The following is a 16,001-nucleotide window of genomic DNA, read 5'->3' as shown; positions in this document are numbered from 1 at the left end:
GAGAGTGGGCCCACTGTGTGTATCACATTTCCCGGGGGGGAGAGTGGGCCCACTGTGTGTATCACAGACCCCGGGGCGGAGTGGGCCCACTGTGTGTATCACAGACACCGGCGGGGTGTGGGCCCACTGTGTGTATCACAGACCCCGGGGGGAGAGTGGGCCCACTGTGTGTATCACAGACCCCGGGATCGAGTGGGCCCACTGTGTGTGTATCACAGACCTTGGTGGGGGAGAGTGGGCCCACTGTGTGTATCACAGACCCTGCGGGAGAGAGTGGCCCCACATTGTGTATCGCAGACCCCGGGGGGGAGTGGGCCCACTGTGTGTATCATACACCCTGGGGGGGAGAGTGGGCCCACTGTGTGTATCACAGACCCCGGGGGGGGGAGAGTGGGCCCACTGTGTGTATCAGAAACCCCGGGGGGGAGTGGGCCCACTGTGTTTATCACAGACCCCGGGGGGGTGAGTGGGCCCACTGTGTGTATCACAGACCCCGGGGGGGAGTGGGCCCACTGTGTTTATCACAGACCCCGGGGGGGAGAGTGGGCCCACTGTGTGTATCACAGACCCCGGGGGAGAGTGGGCCCACTGTGTGTATCACAGACCCCGGTGGGGGTAGTGGGCCCCACTGTGTGTATCACAGACCCCGGGGGGGAGTGGGCCCACTGTGTGTATCACAGACCCCGGGGGGGAGTGGGCCCACTGTGTGTATCACAGACTCTGGGGGTGGAGGGAGAGTGGGCCCACTGTGTGTATCACATACCCCGGGGGGAGAGAGTGGGCCGACTGTGTGTATCACATACCCCGGGGGGTGGGAGTGGGCCCACTGAGTGTATCAGAGATCCCGGAGGGGGAGAGTGGCCCCACTGTGTGCATCACAGACCCCGGTGGAGAGAGTGGGCCCACTGTGTGTATCACAGACCCCGCTGGCGGGGGGAAAGTGGGCCTACTGTGTGTATCACATACACCGGGGGGGAGTGGGCACATTGTGTGTATCACAGACCCCGGCGGGGGGAAGTGGGCCCACTGTGTGTATCACAGACCCCGGGGCGGGGGGAGAGTGGGCCCACTGTGTATATCACAGACCCGGGGGGAGAGTGGGCCCACTGTGTGTATCACAGACCCCGGTGGGGAGTGGGCCCACTGTGTGTATCACAGACCCCGGTGGGGGGAAGTGGGCCCACTGTGTGTATCACAGACCCCGGGGCGGGGGGAGAGTGGGCCCACTGTGTATATCACAGACCCGGGGGGAGAGTGGGCCCACTGTGTGTATCACAGACCCCGGGGGGGAGTGGGCCCACTGTGTGTATCACAGACCCCGGGGGGAGAGTGGGCCCACTGTGTGTATCACAGACCCCGGGGGGAGAGTGGGCCCACAGTGTGTATCACAGACTCTGGGGGTGGAGGGAGAGTGGGCCCACTGTGTGTATCACATACCCCGGGGGGAGAGAGTGGGCCGACTGTGTGTATCACAGACCCCGGGGGCAGGGGAGAGTGGGCCAACTGTGTGTATCACAGACCCCGGGATCGAGTGGGCCCACTGTGGGTATCACAGACCTTACGGTGGAGAATGGGCCCATCGTGTCGATCACAGACCCCGGGGGGGGGCGGGGAGAGAGTGGGCCCCCTGTGTGTAACACAGACTACGGGGGCGGGGGGGGGAGAGGGGCCCACTGTGTGTATCACAGACCCCGGGGGAGAGTGGGCCCACTGTTTGTATCACAGACCCCGGGGCGGGGAGAGTGGGCCCACTGTGTGTATCACAGACCCCGGGGGAGAGTGGGCCCACTGTGTGTATCACATTTCCCGGGGGGCAGAGTGGGCCCACTGTGTGTATCACAGACCCCGGGGGAGAGTGGGCCCACTGTGTGTATCACAGACCCCGGGGGGAGAGTGGGCCCACAGTGTGTATCACAGACTCTGGGGGTGGAGGGAGAGTGGGCCCACTGTGTGTATCACATACCCCGGGGGGAGAGAGTGGGCCGACTGTGTGTATCACAGATCCCGGGGGCGGGGGAGAGTGGGCCCATTGTGTGTATCACAGACCCCGGGATCGAGTGGGCCCACTGTGGGTATCACAGACGTTGCCGGGGAGAATGGGCCCATCGTGTCGATCACAGACCCTGGGGCGGAGAGAGTGGGCCCACCGTGTGTATCACAGACCCCGGGGGAGAGTGGGCCCACTGTGTGTATCACATTTCCCGGGGGGCAGAGTGGGCCCACTGTATGTATCACAGACCCCGGGGGGGAGAGTGGGCCCACTGTGTGTATCACAGACCCCGGGGGGGGGAGAGTGGGCCATCTATGTGCATCACAGACCCCAGGGGCAGAGTGGGCCCACTGTGTGTATCACAGACCCCGGGGGGAGAGTGGGCCCACTGTGTGTATCACAGCCCCCGGGGGAGAGTGGGCCCACTGTGTGTATCACAGACCTCGGGGGGAGTGGGCCCACTGTGTGTATCACAGACGCCTGGGGTGGGGAGAGAGGGGCCCACTGTGTATATCACAGACCCCGGAGGAGAGTAGGCCCACTGTGTGTATCACAGACCCCGGGGGGGGGAGAGTGGGCCCACTGTGTGTATCACAGACCCCGAAGGGGAGAGTGGGCCCATATGTGTATCACAGACCCCGGGGCAGGGGGAGAGTGGGCCCATGTGTGTATCACAGACCCCGGGGCAGGGGGAGAGTGGGCCCACTGTGTGTATCACAGACCCCGTGGGGAGAGTGGGCTCATTGTGTGTATCACAGACCCCGGGGGGGAGTGGGCCCACTGTGTGTATCACAGACCCTGGGGGGAGAGTGGGCTCATTGTGTGTATCACAGACCCCGGGGGGAGAGTGGGCCCACTGTGTGTATCACAGACCCCGGGGGGAGAGTGGGCTCATTGTGTGCATCACAGACCCCGGGGGGGAGTGGGCCCACTGGGTGTATCACAGACCCCGGGGGGGGGAGAGAGGGCCCACTGTGTGTATCACAGACCTCGGGGGGGGGAGTGGGCCCACTGTGTGTTTAACAGACCCTGGGGGTGGGGAGAGAGTGGGCCCACTGTGTGTATCACAGACCCCGGGGGAGAGAGTGGGCCCACTGTGTGTATCACAGACCCCGGGACGGAGTGGTCCCACTGTGTGTATTACAGACCCCAGGGGGAGTGGGCCCACTGTGTGTATCACAGACCGCGGGGGGAGAGTGGGCCCACTGTGTGTATCACAGAACCCGGGGGGGAGTGGGCCCACTGTTTGTATCACAGACGCCGGGGGCGGGGGGAGAGTGGGCCCACTGTGTGCATCACAGACCCGGGGGGGAAATTGGGCCCACTGTGTGTATCACAGACCCCGGGGGCAGGGGGAGAGTGGGCCCATGTGTGTATCACAGACCCCGGGGCAGGGGGAGAGTGGGCCCACTGTGTGTATCACAGACCCCGTGGGGAGAGTGGGCTCATTGTGTGTATCACAGACCCCGGGGGGGAGTGGGCCCACTGTGTGTATCACAGACCCCGGGGGGAGAGTGGGCTCATTGTGTGTATCACAGACCCCGGGGGGAGAGTGGGCTCATTGTGTGTATCACAGACCCCGGGGGGGAGTGGGCCCACTGGGTGTATCACAGACCCCGGGGGGGGGAGAGAGGGCCCACTGTGTGTATCACAGACCTCGGGGGGGGGGAGTGGGCCCACTGTGTGTTTCACAGACCCTGGGGGTGGGGAGAGAGTGGGCCCACTGTGTGTATCACAGACCCCGGGGGAGAGAGTGGGCCCACTGTGTGTATCACAGACCCCGGGGCGGAGTGGTCCCACTGTGTGTATTACAGACCCCAGGGGGAGTGGGCCCACTGTGTGTATCACAGACCCCGGGGGGAGAGTGGGCCCAATGTGTGTATCACAGAACCCGGGGGGGTAGTGGGCCCACTGTTTGTATCACAGATGCCGGGGGCGGGGGGAGAGTGGGCCCACTGTGTGCATCACAGACACCGGGGGGGAGTGGGCCCACTGTGTGTATCACAGACCCTGTGGGGGGAGAGTGGGCCCACTGTGTGTATCACAGACGACGGGGGGAGTGGGCCCACTGTGTATATCACCGACCCCGGAGGGTGGAGTGGGCCCACTCTGTGTATCACAGACCCCGGGGCAGGGGGAGAGTGGGCCCACTGTGTGTATCACAGACCCCGGGGGGAGAGTGGGCCCACTGTGTGTATCACACACCGCGGTGGCGGGGGGAGAGTGGGCCCACTGTGTGCATCACCGACCCCGGGGGGGGGCGGGGGGGGAGAGTGGGCTCACTGTGTGTATCACAGACCCCGGGGGAGAGTGGGCGCACTGTGTGTATCACAGACCCCGGGGGGGAGAGTGGGCCCAATGTGTGTATCACAGACCCCGGGGGAGAGTGGGCCCACTGTGTGTATCACATACACCGGGGGGAGAGTGGGCCCACTGTGTGTATCACAGACCCCGGGGGAGAGTGGGCCCACTGTGTGTAACACAGACCCCGGGGTGGGGTGAGAGTGGGCCCACTGTGTGTATCACAGACCCCGGGGGGGAGTGTTCCCACTGAATGTGTCACAGACCCTGGGGGGGAGAGTGGGCCCACCGTGTGTATCACAGACCCTGGGGTGTGGTAGAGTGGGCCCACTGTGTGTATCACAGACCCCGGGGGGGAGGAGAGTGGGCCCACTGTGTATATCACAGACCCCGGGGGAGAGTGTGCCCACTGTGTGTATCACAGACCCCGGGCAGGGGTAGAGTGGGCCCATTGTGTGTATCACAGACCCCGGGGGGAGAGTGGGCCCACTGTGTTTATCACAGACCCTGGGTGGGAGAGTGGGCGCACTGTTTGTAACACAGACCCCGGAGGGAGAGTGGGCCCACTGTGTGTATCACAGGCCCCGGGTGAGAGTGGGCCCACTGTATGTTTCACAGACCCCAGAGGGAGTGGGCCCACTGTGTGTATCACAGACCCCGGGGGGGAGGAGAGTGGGCCCACTGTGTGTATCACAGACCCCGGGGGAGAGTGGGCCCACTGTGTGTATCACATACCCCGAGCAGGGGTAGAGTGGGGCCATTGTGTGTATCACAGACCCCGGGGGGGAGAGTGGGCCCAATGTGTGTATCACAGACCCCGGGGGAGAGTGGGCCCACTGTGTGTATCACATACACCGGGGGGAGAGTGGGCCCACTGTGTTTATCACAGACCCTGGGGGGGAGAGTGGGCCCACTGTATGTATCACAGACCATGGGGGGAGTGGGCCCACTGTGTGTATCACAGACCCCGGGGGCGGGGGGAGTGGGCCCACTGTGTGTTTCACAGACTCCCGGGGCGGGGAGAGTGGGCCCACTGTGTGTATCACAGACTCCAGGGGCGGGGGCGGAGAATGGGCCCACTGTGTGTATCACATACCCCGGGGGGGGAGACTGGGCCCACTGTGTGTAGCACAGAACCCGGGGTCGGGGGTGAGTGGGCCCACTGTGTGTATCACAGACCCCGGGGGGGAGTGGGCCCACTGTATGTATCACAGACCATGGGGGGAGTGGGCCCACTGTGTGTATCACAGACCCCGGGGGAGAGTGGGCCCACTGTGTGTATCACAGACCCCGATGTGGGGGGGAAAGTGAGCCTACTGTGTGTATCACAGACCCCGGAGGAGAGTGGGCCCACTGTGTGTATCACAGACCCCGGGCAGGGGTAGAGTGGGCCCATTGTGTGTATCACAGACCCCGGGGGGAGAGTGGGCCCACTGTGTTTATCACAGACCCTGGGTGGGAGAGTGGGCGCACTGTTTGTAACACAGACCCCGGAGGGAGAGTGGGCCCACTGTGTGTATCACAGACCCCGGGCGAGAGTGGGCCCACTGTATGTTTCACAGACCCCGGAGTGATTGGGCCCACTGTGTGTATCACAGACCCCGGGGGCGGGGGGAGTGGGTCTACTGTGTGTATCAACGACCCCAGTGGGGGGGAGAGTGGGGCCATTGTGTGTATCACAGACCCCGGGGGGGAGAGTGGGCCCATTGTGTGTATCACAGACCCCGGGGAAGAGTGGGCCCACTGTGTGTATCACATACACCGGGGGGAGAGTGGGCCCACTGTGTGTATCACAGACCCCGGGGGAGAGTGGGCCCACTGTGTATAACACAGACCCCGGGGTGGGGTGAGAGTGGGCCCACTGTGTGTATCACAGACCCCGGGGGGGAGTGGGCCCACTGAATGTGTCACAGACCCTGGGGGGGAGAGTGGGCCCACCGTGTGTATCACAGACCCTGGGGTGTGGTAGAGTGGGCCCACTGTGTGTATCACAGACCCCGGCGGGGAGGAGAGTGGGCCTACTGTGTGTATCACAGACCCCGGGGGAGAGTGGGCCCACTGTGTGTATCACAGACCCCGGGCAGGGGTAGAGTGGGCCCATTGTGTGTATCACAGACCCCGGGGGGAGAGTGGGCCCACTGTGTTTATCACAGACCCTGGGTGGGAGAGTGGGCGCACTGTTTGTAACACAGACCCCGGAGGGAGAGTGGGCCCACTGTGTGTATCACAGACCCCGAGTGAGAGTGGGCCCACTGTATGTTTCACAGACCCCAGAGGGAGTGGGCCCACTGTGTGTATCACAGATCCTGGGGGCGGGGGGAGTGGGCCCACTGTGTGTATCACAGACCCCAGGGGGGAGGAGAGTGGGCCCACTGTGTGTATCACAGACCCCGGGGGAGAGTGGGCCCACTGTGTGTATCACATACCCCGGGCAGGGGTAGAGTGGGGCCATTGTGTGTATCACAGACCCCGGGGGGGAGAGTGGGCCCACTGTGTGTATCACATACACCGGGGGGAGAGTGGGCCCACTGTGTTTATCACAGACCCTGGGGGGCAGAGTGGGCCCACTGTATGTATCACAGACCCCGGGGGCAGGGGGAGTGGGCCCACTGTGTGTTTCACAGACTCCCGGGGCGGGGAGAGTGGGCCCACTGTGTAAATCACAGACTCCAGGGGCGGGGGCGGAGAGTGGGCCCACTGTGTGTATCACATACCCCGGGGGGGGAGACTGGGCCCACTGTGTGTAGCACAGAACCCGGGGTCGGGGGTGAGTGGGCCCACTGTGTGTATCACAGACCCCGGGGGAGAGTGGGCCCACTGTGTGTATCACAGACCCCGATGTGGGGGGGAGAGTGGGCCTACTGTGTGTATCACAGACCCCGGAGGAGAGTGGGCCCACTGTGTGTATCACAGACCATGGGGGGAGTGGGCCCACTGTATGTATCACAGACCATGGTGGGGAGTGGGCCCACTGTGTGTATCACAGACCCCGGGGGCGGGGGGAGTGGGCCCACTGTGTGTTTCACAGACTCCCGGGGCGGGGAGAGTGGGCCCACTGTGTGTATCACAGACTCCGGGGGCGGGGGCGGAGAGTGGGCCCACTGTGTGTATCACATACCCCGGGGGGGGGAGAGTGGGCCCACTGTGTGTAGCACAGAACCCGGGGGCGGGGGTGAGTGGGCCCACTATGTGTATCACAGACCCCGGGGGAGAGTGGGCCCACTGTGTGTATCACAGACCCCGATGTGGGGGGGAGAGTGGGCCTACTGTGTGTATCACAGACCCCGGGGGGGAGGAGAGTGGGCCCACTGTGTGTATCACAGACCCCGGGGGAGAGTGGGCCCACTGTGTGTATCACAGACCCCGATGTGGGGGGGAGAGTGGGCCTACTGTGTGTATCACATACCCCGGAGGAGAGTGGGCCCACTGTGTGTATCACAGACCCCGGGCAGGGGTAGAGTGGGCCCATTGTGTGTATCACAGACCCCGGGGGGAGAGTGGGCCCACTGTGTTTATCACAGACCCTGGGTGGGAGAGTGGGCGCACTGTTTGTAACACAGACCCCGGAGGGAGAGTGGGCCCACTGTGTGTATCACAGACCCCGAGTGAGAGTGGGCCCACTGTATGTTTCACAGACCCCAGAGGGAGTGGGCCCACTGTGTGTATCACAGACCCTGGGGGCGGGGGGAGTGGGCCCACTGTGTGTATCACAGACCCCGGGGGGGAGGAGAGTGGGCCCACTGTGTGTATCACAGACCCCGGGGGAGAGTGGGCCCACTGTGTGTATCACATACCCCGGGCAGGGGTAGAGTGGGGCCATTGTATGTATCACAGACCCCGGGGGGGAGAGTGGGCCCAATGTGTGTATCACAGACCCCGGGGGAGAGTGGGCCCACTGTGTGTATCACATACACCGGGGGGAGAGTGGGCCCACTGTGTTTATCACAGACCCTGGGGGGCAGAGTGGGCCCACTGTATGTATCACAGACCATGGGGGGAGTGGGCCCACTGTGTGTATCACAGACCCCGGGGGCGGGGGGAGTGGGCCCACTGTGTGTTTCACAGACTCCCGGGGCGGGGAGAGTGGGTCCACTGTGTAAATCACAGACTCCAGGGGCGGGGGCGGAGAGTGGGCCCACTGTGTGTATCACATACCCCGGGGGGGGAGACTGGGCCCACTGTGTGTAGCACAGAACCCGGGGTCGGGGGTGAGTGGGCCCACTGTGTGTATCACAGACCCCGGGGGAGAGTGGGCCCACTGTGTGTATCACAGACCCCGATGTGGGGGGGAGAGTGGGCCTACTGTGTGTATCACAGACCCCGGAGGAGAGTGGGCCCACTGTGTGTATCACAGACCATGGGGGGAGTGGGCCCACTGTATGTATCACAGACCATGGGGGGGAGTGGGCCCACTGTGTGTATCACAGACCCCGGGGCGGGGGGAGAGTGGGCCCACTGTGTATATCACAGACCCGGGGGGAGAGTGGGCCCACTGTGTGTATCACAGACCCCGGGGGGGAGTGGGCCCACTGTGTGTATCACAGACCCCGGGGGGAGAGTGGGCCCACTGTGTGTATCACAGACCCCGGGGGGAGAGTGGGCCCACAGTGTGTATCACAGACTCTGGGGGTGGAGGGAGAGTGGGCCCACTGTGTGTATCACATACCCCGGGGGGAGAGAGTGGGCCGACTGTGTGTATCACAGACCCCGGGGGCAGGGGAGAGTGGGCCAACTGTGTGTATCACAGACCCCGGGATCGAGTGGGCCCACTGTGGGTATCACAGACCTTACGGTGGAGAATGGGCCCATCGTGTCGATCACAGACCCCGGGGGGGGGCGGGGAGAGAGTGGGCCCCCTGTGTGTAACACAGACTACGGGGGCGGGGGGGGGAGAGGGGCCCACTGTGTGTATCACAGACCCCGGGGGAGAGTGGGCCCACTGTTTGTATCACAGACCCCGGGGCGGGGAGAGTGGGCCCACTGTGTGTATCACAGACCCCGGGGGAGAGTGGGCCCACTGTGTGTATCACATTTCCCGGGGGGCAGAGTGGGCCCACTGTGTGTATCACAGACCCCGGGGGAGAGTGGGCCCACTGTGTGTATCACAGACCCCGGGGGGAGAGTGGGCCCACAGTGTGTATCACAGACTCTGGGGGTGGAGGGAGAGTGGGCCCACTGTGTGTATCACATACCCCGGGGGGAGAGAGTGGGCCGACTGTGTGTATCACAGATCCCGGGGGCGGGGGAGAGTGGGCCCATTGTGTGTATCACAGACCCCGGGATCGAGTGGGCCCACTGTGGGTATCACAGACGTTGCCGGGGAGAATGGGCCCATCGTGTCGATCACAGACCCTGGGGCGGAGAGAGTGGGCCCACCGTGTGTATCACAGACCCCGGGGGAGAGTGGGCCCACTGTGTGTATCACATTTCCCGGGGGGCAGAGTGGGCCCACTGTATGTATCACAGACCCCGGGGGGGAGAGTGGGCCCACTGTGTGTATCACAGACCCCGGGGGGGGGAGAGTGGGCCATCTATGTGCATCACAGACCCCAGGGGCAGAGTGGGCCCACTGTGTGTATCACAGACCCCGGGGGGAGAGTGGGCCCACTGTGTGTATCACAGCCCCCGGGGGAGAGTGGGCCCACTGTGTGTATCACAGACCTCGGGGGGAGTGGGCCCACTGTGTGTATCACAGACGCCTGGGGTGGGGAGAGAGGGGCCCACTGTGTATATCACAGACCCCGGAGGAGAGTAGGCCCACTGTGTGTATCACAGACCCCGGGGGGGGGAGAGTGGGCCCACTGTGTGTATCACAGACCCCGAAGGGGAGAGTGGGCCCATATGTGTATCACAGACCCCGGGGCAGGGGGAGAGTGGGCCCATGTGTGTATCACAGACCCCGGGGCAGGGGGAGAGTGGGCCCACTGTGTGTATCACAGACCCCGTGGGGAGAGTGGGCTCATTGTGTGTATCACAGACCCCGGGGGGGAGTGGGCCCACTGTGTGTATCACAGACCCTGGGGGGAGAGTGGGCTCATTGTGTGTATCACAGACCCCGGGGGGAGAGTGGGCCCACTGTGTGTATCACAGACCCCGGGGGGAGAGTGGGCTCATTGTGTGCATCACAGACCCCGGGGGGGAGTGGGCCCACTGGGTGTATCACAGACCCCGGGGGGGGGAGAGAGGGCCCACTGTGTGTATCACAGACCTCGGGGGGGGGAGTGGGCCCACTGTGTGTTTAACAGACCCTGGGGGTGGGGAGAGAGTGGGCCCACTGTGTGTATCACAGACCCCGGGGGAGAGAGTGGGCCCACTGTGTGTATCACAGACCCCGGGACGGAGTGGTCCCACTGTGTGTATTACAGACCCCAGGGGGAGTGGGCCCACTGTGTGTATCACAGACCGCGGGGGGAGAGTGGGCCCACTGTGTGTATCACAGAACCCGGGGGGGAGTGGGCCCACTGTTTGTATCACAGACGCCGGGGGCGGGGGGAGAGTGGGCCCACTGTGTGCATCACAGACCCGGGGGGGAAATTGGGCCCACTGTGTGTATCACAGACCCCGGGGGCAGGGGGAGAGTGGGCCCATGTGTGTATCACAGACCCCGGGGCAGGGGGAGAGTGGGCCCACTGTGTGTATCACAGACCCCGTGGGGAGAGTGGGCTCATTGTGTGTATCACAGACCCCGGGGGGGAGTGGGCCCACTGTGTGTATCACAGACCCCGGGGGGAGAGTGGGCTCATTGTGTGTATCACAGACCCCGGGGGGAGAGTGGGCTCATTGTGTGTATCACAGACCCCGGGGGGGAGTGGGCCCACTGGGTGTATCACAGACCCCGGGGGGGGGAGAGAGGGCCCACTGTGTGTATCACAGACCTCGGGGGGGGGGAGTGGGCCCACTGTGTGTTTCACAGACCCTGGGGGTGGGGAGAGAGTGGGCCCACTGTGTGTATCACAGACCCCGGGGGAGAGAGTGGGCCCACTGTGTGTATCACAGACCCCGGGGCGGAGTGGTCCCACTGTGTGTATTACAGACCCCAGGGGGAGTGGGCCCACTGTGTGTATCACAGACCCCGGGGGGAGAGTGGGCCCAATGTGTGTATCACAGAACCCGGGGGGGTAGTGGGCCCACTGTTTGTATCACAGATGCCGGGGGCGGGGGGAGAGTGGGCCCACTGTGTGCATCACAGACACCGGGGGGGAGTGGGCCCACTGTGTGTATCACAGACCCTGTGGGGGGAGAGTGGGCCCACTGTGTGTATCACAGACGACGGGGGGAGTGGGCCCACTGTGTATATCACCGACCCCGGAGGGTGGAGTGGGCCCACTCTGTGTATCACAGACCCCGGGGCAGGGGGAGAGTGGGCCCACTGTGTGTATCACAGACCCCGGGGGGAGAGTGGGCCCACTGTGTGTATCACACACCGCGGTGGCGGGGGGAGAGTGGGCCCACTGTGTGCATCACCGACCCCGGGGGGGGGCGGGGGGGGAGAGTGGGCTCACTGTGTGTATCACAGACCCCGGGGGAGAGTGGGCGCACTGTGTGTATCACAGACCCCGGGGGGGAGAGTGGGCCCAATGTGTGTATCACAGACCCCGGGGGAGAGTGGGCCCACTGTGTGTATCACATACACCGGGGGGAGAGTGGGCCCACTGTGTGTATCACAGACCCCGGGGGAGAGTGGGCCCACTGTGTGTAACACAGACCCCGGGGTGGGGTGAGAGTGGGCCCACTGTGTGTATCACAGACCCCGGGGGGGAGTGTTCCCACTGAATGTGTCACAGACCCTGGGGGGGAGAGTGGGCCCACCGTGTGTATCACAGACCCTGGGGTGTGGTAGAGTGGGCCCACTGTGTGTATCACAGACCCCGGGGGGGAGGAGAGTGGGCCCACTGTGTATATCACAGACCCCGGGGGAGAGTGTGCCCACTGTGTGTATCACAGACCCCGGGCAGGGGTAGAGTGGGCCCATTGTGTGTATCACAGACCCCGGGGGGAGAGTGGGCCCACTGTGTTTATCACAGACCCTGGGTGGGAGAGTGGGCGCACTGTTTGTAACACAGACCCCGGAGGGAGAGTGGGCCCACTGTGTGTATCACAGGCCCCGGGTGAGAGTGGGCCCACTGTATGTTTCACAGACCCCAGAGGGAGTGGGCCCACTGTGTGTATCACAGACCCCGGGGGGGAGGAGAGTGGGCCCACTGTGTGTATCACAGACCCCGGGGGAGAGTGGGCCCACTGTGTGTATCACATACCCCGAGCAGGGGTAGAGTGGGGCCATTGTGTGTATCACAGACCCCGGGGGGGAGAGTGGGCCCAATGTGTGTATCACAGACCCCGGGGGAGAGTGGGCCCACTGTGTGTATCACATACACCGGGGGGAGAGTGGGCCCACTGTGTTTATCACAGACCCTGGGGGGGAGAGTGGGCCCACTGTATGTATCACAGACCATGGGGGGAGTGGGCCCACTGTGTGTATCACAGACCCCGGGGGCGGGGGGAGTGGGCCCACTGTGTGTTTCACAGACTCCCGGGGCGGGGAGAGTGGGCCCACTGTGTGTATCACAGACTCCAGGGGCGGGGGCGGAGAATGGGCCCACTGTGTGTATCACATACCCCGGGGGGGGAGACTGGGCCCACTGTGTGTAGCACAGAACCCGGGGTCGGGGGTGAGTGGGCCCACTGTGTGTATCACAGACCCCGGGGGGGAGTGGGCCCACTGTATGTATCACAGACCATGGGGGGAGTGGGCCCACTGTGTGTATCACAGACCCCGGGGGAGAGTGGGCCCACTGTGTGTATCACAGACCCCGATGTGGGGGGGAAAGTGAGCCTACTGTGTGTATCACAGACCCCGGAGGAGAGTGGGCCCACTGTGTGTATCACAGACCCCGGGCAGGGGTAGAGTGGGCCCATTGTGTGTATCACAGACCCCGGGGGGAGAGTGGGCCCACTGTGTTTATCACAGACCCTGGGTGGGAGAGTGGGCGCACTGTTTGTAACACAGACCCCGGAGGGAGAGTGGGCCCACTGTGTGTATCACAGACCCCGGGCGAGAGTGGGCCCACTGTATGTTTCACAGACCCCGGAGTGATTGGGCCCACTGTGTGTATCACAGACCCCGGGGGCGGGGGGAGTGGGTCTACTGTGTGTATCAACGACCCCAGTGGGGGGGAGAGTGGGGCCATTGTGTGTATCACAGACCCCGGGGGGGAGAGTGGGCCCATTGTGTGTATCACAGACCCCGGGGAAGAGTGGGCCCACTGTGTGTATCACATACACCGGGGGGAGAGTGGGCCCACTGTGTGTATCACAGACCCCGGGGGAGAGTGGGCCCACTGTGTATAACACAGACCCCGGGGTGGGGTGAGAGTGGGCCCACTGTGTGTATCACAGACCCCGGGGGGGAGTGGGCCCACTGAATGTGTCACAGACCCTGGGGGGGAGAGTGGGCCCACCGTGTGTATCACAGACCCTGGGGTGTGGTAGAGTGGGCCCACTGTGTGTATCACAGACCCCGGCGGGGAGGAGAGTGGGCCTACTGTGTGTATCACAGACCCCGGGGGAGAGTGGGCCCACTGTGTGTATCACAGACCCCGGGCAGGGGTAGAGTGGGCCCATTGTGTGTATCACAGACCCCGGGGGGAGAGTGGGCCCACTGTGTTTATCACAGACCCTGGGTGGGAGAGTGGGCGCACTGTTTGTAACACAGACCCCGGAGGGAGAGTGGGCCCACTGTGTGTATCACAGACCCCGAGTGAGAGTGGGCCCACTGTATGTTTCACAGACCCCAGAGGGAGTGGGCCCACTGTGTGTATCACAGATCCTGGGGGCGGGGGGAGTGGGCCCACTGTGTGTATCACAGACCCCAGGGGGGAGGAGAGTGGGCCCACTGTGTGTATCACAGACCCCGGGGGAGAGTGGGCCCACTGTGTGTATCACATACCCCGGGCAGGGGTAGAGTGGGGCCATTGTGTGTATCACAGACCCCGGGGGGGAGAGTGGGCCCACTGTGTGTATCACATACACCGGGGGGAGAGTGGGCCCACTGTGTTTATCACAGACCCTGGGGGGCAGAGTGGGCCCACTGTATGTATCACAGACCCCGGGGGCAGGGGGAGTGGGCCCACTGTGTGTTTCACAGACTCCCGGGGCGGGGAGAGTGGGCCCACTGTGTAAATCACAGACTCCAGGGGCGGGGGCGGAGAGTGGGCCCACTGTGTGTATCACATACCCCGGGGGGGGAGACTGGGCCCACTGTGTGTAGCACAGAACCCGGGGTCGGGGGTGAGTGGGCCCACTGTGTGTATCACAGACCCCGGGGGAGAGTGGGCCCACTGTGTGTATCACAGACCCCGATGTGGGGGGGAGAGTGGGCCTACTGTGTGTATCACAGACCCCGGAGGAGAGTGGGCCCACTGTGTGTATCACAGACCATGGGGGGAGTGGGCCCACTGTATGTATCACAGACCATGGTGGGGAGTGGGCCCACTGTGTGTATCACAGACCCCGGGGGCGGGGGGAGTGGGCCCACTGTGTGTTTCACAGACTCCCGGGGCGGGGAGAGTGGGCCCACTGTGTGTATCACAGACTCCGGGGGCGGGGGCGGAGAGTGGGCCCACTGTGTGTATCACATACCCCGGGGGGGGGAGAGTGGGCCCACTGTGTGTAGCACAGAACCCGGGGGCGGGGGTGAGTGGGCCCACTATGTGTATCACAGACCCCGGGGGAGAGTGGGCCCACTGTGTGTATCACAGACCCCGATGTGGGGGGGAGAGTGGGCCTACTGTGTGTATCACAGACCCCGGGGGGGAGGAGAGTGGGCCCACTGTGTGTATCACAGACCCCGGGGGAGAGTGGGCCCACTGTGTGTATCACAGACCCCGATGTGGGGGGGAGAGTGGGCCTACTGTGTGTATCACATACCCCGGAGGAGAGTGGGCCCACTGTGTGTATCACAGACCCCGGGCAGGGGTAGAGTGGGCCCATTGTGTGTATCACAGACCCCGGGGGGAGAGTGGGCCCACTGTGTTTATCACAGACCCTGGGTGGGAGAGTGGGCGCACTGTTTGTAACACAGACCCCGGAGGGAGAGTGGGCCCACTGTGTGTATCACAGACCCCGAGTGAGAGTGGGCCCACTGTATGTTTCACAGACCCCAGAGGGAGTGGGCCCACTGTGTGTATCACAGACCCTGGGGGCGGGGGGAGTGGGCCCACTGTGTGTATCACAGACCCCGGGGGGGAGGAGAGTGGGCCCACTGTGTGTATCACAGACCCCGGGGGAGAGTGGGCCCACTGTGTGTATCACATACCCCGGGCAGGGGTAGAGTGGGGCCATTGTATGTATCACAGACCCCGGGGGGGAGAGTGGGCCCAATGTGTGTATCACAGACCCCGGGGGAGAGTGGGCCCACTGTGTGTATCACATACACCGGGGGGAGAGTGGGCCCACTGTGTTTATCACAGACCCTGGGGGGCAGAGTGGGCCCACTGTATGTATCACAGACCATGGGGGGAGTGGGCCCACTGTGTGTATCACAGACCCCGGGGGCGGGGGGAGTGGGCCCACTGTGTGTTTCACAGACTCCCGGGGCGGGGAGAGTGGGTCCACTGTGTAAATCACAGACTCCAGGGGCGGGGGCGGAGAGTGGGCCCACTGTGTGTATCACATACCCCGGGGGGGGAGACTGGGCCCACTGTGTGTAGCA

The sequence above is a fragment of the Pristiophorus japonicus genome, chromosome 11, assembly GCF_044704955.1.
Source record: "Pristiophorus japonicus isolate sPriJap1 chromosome 11, sPriJap1.hap1, whole genome shotgun sequence".
In the NCBI taxonomy this organism is placed as follows: Eukaryota; Metazoa; Chordata; class Chondrichthyes; family Pristiophoridae; genus Pristiophorus; species Pristiophorus japonicus.
Note: the sequence above shows the minus strand (reverse complement) of the source record.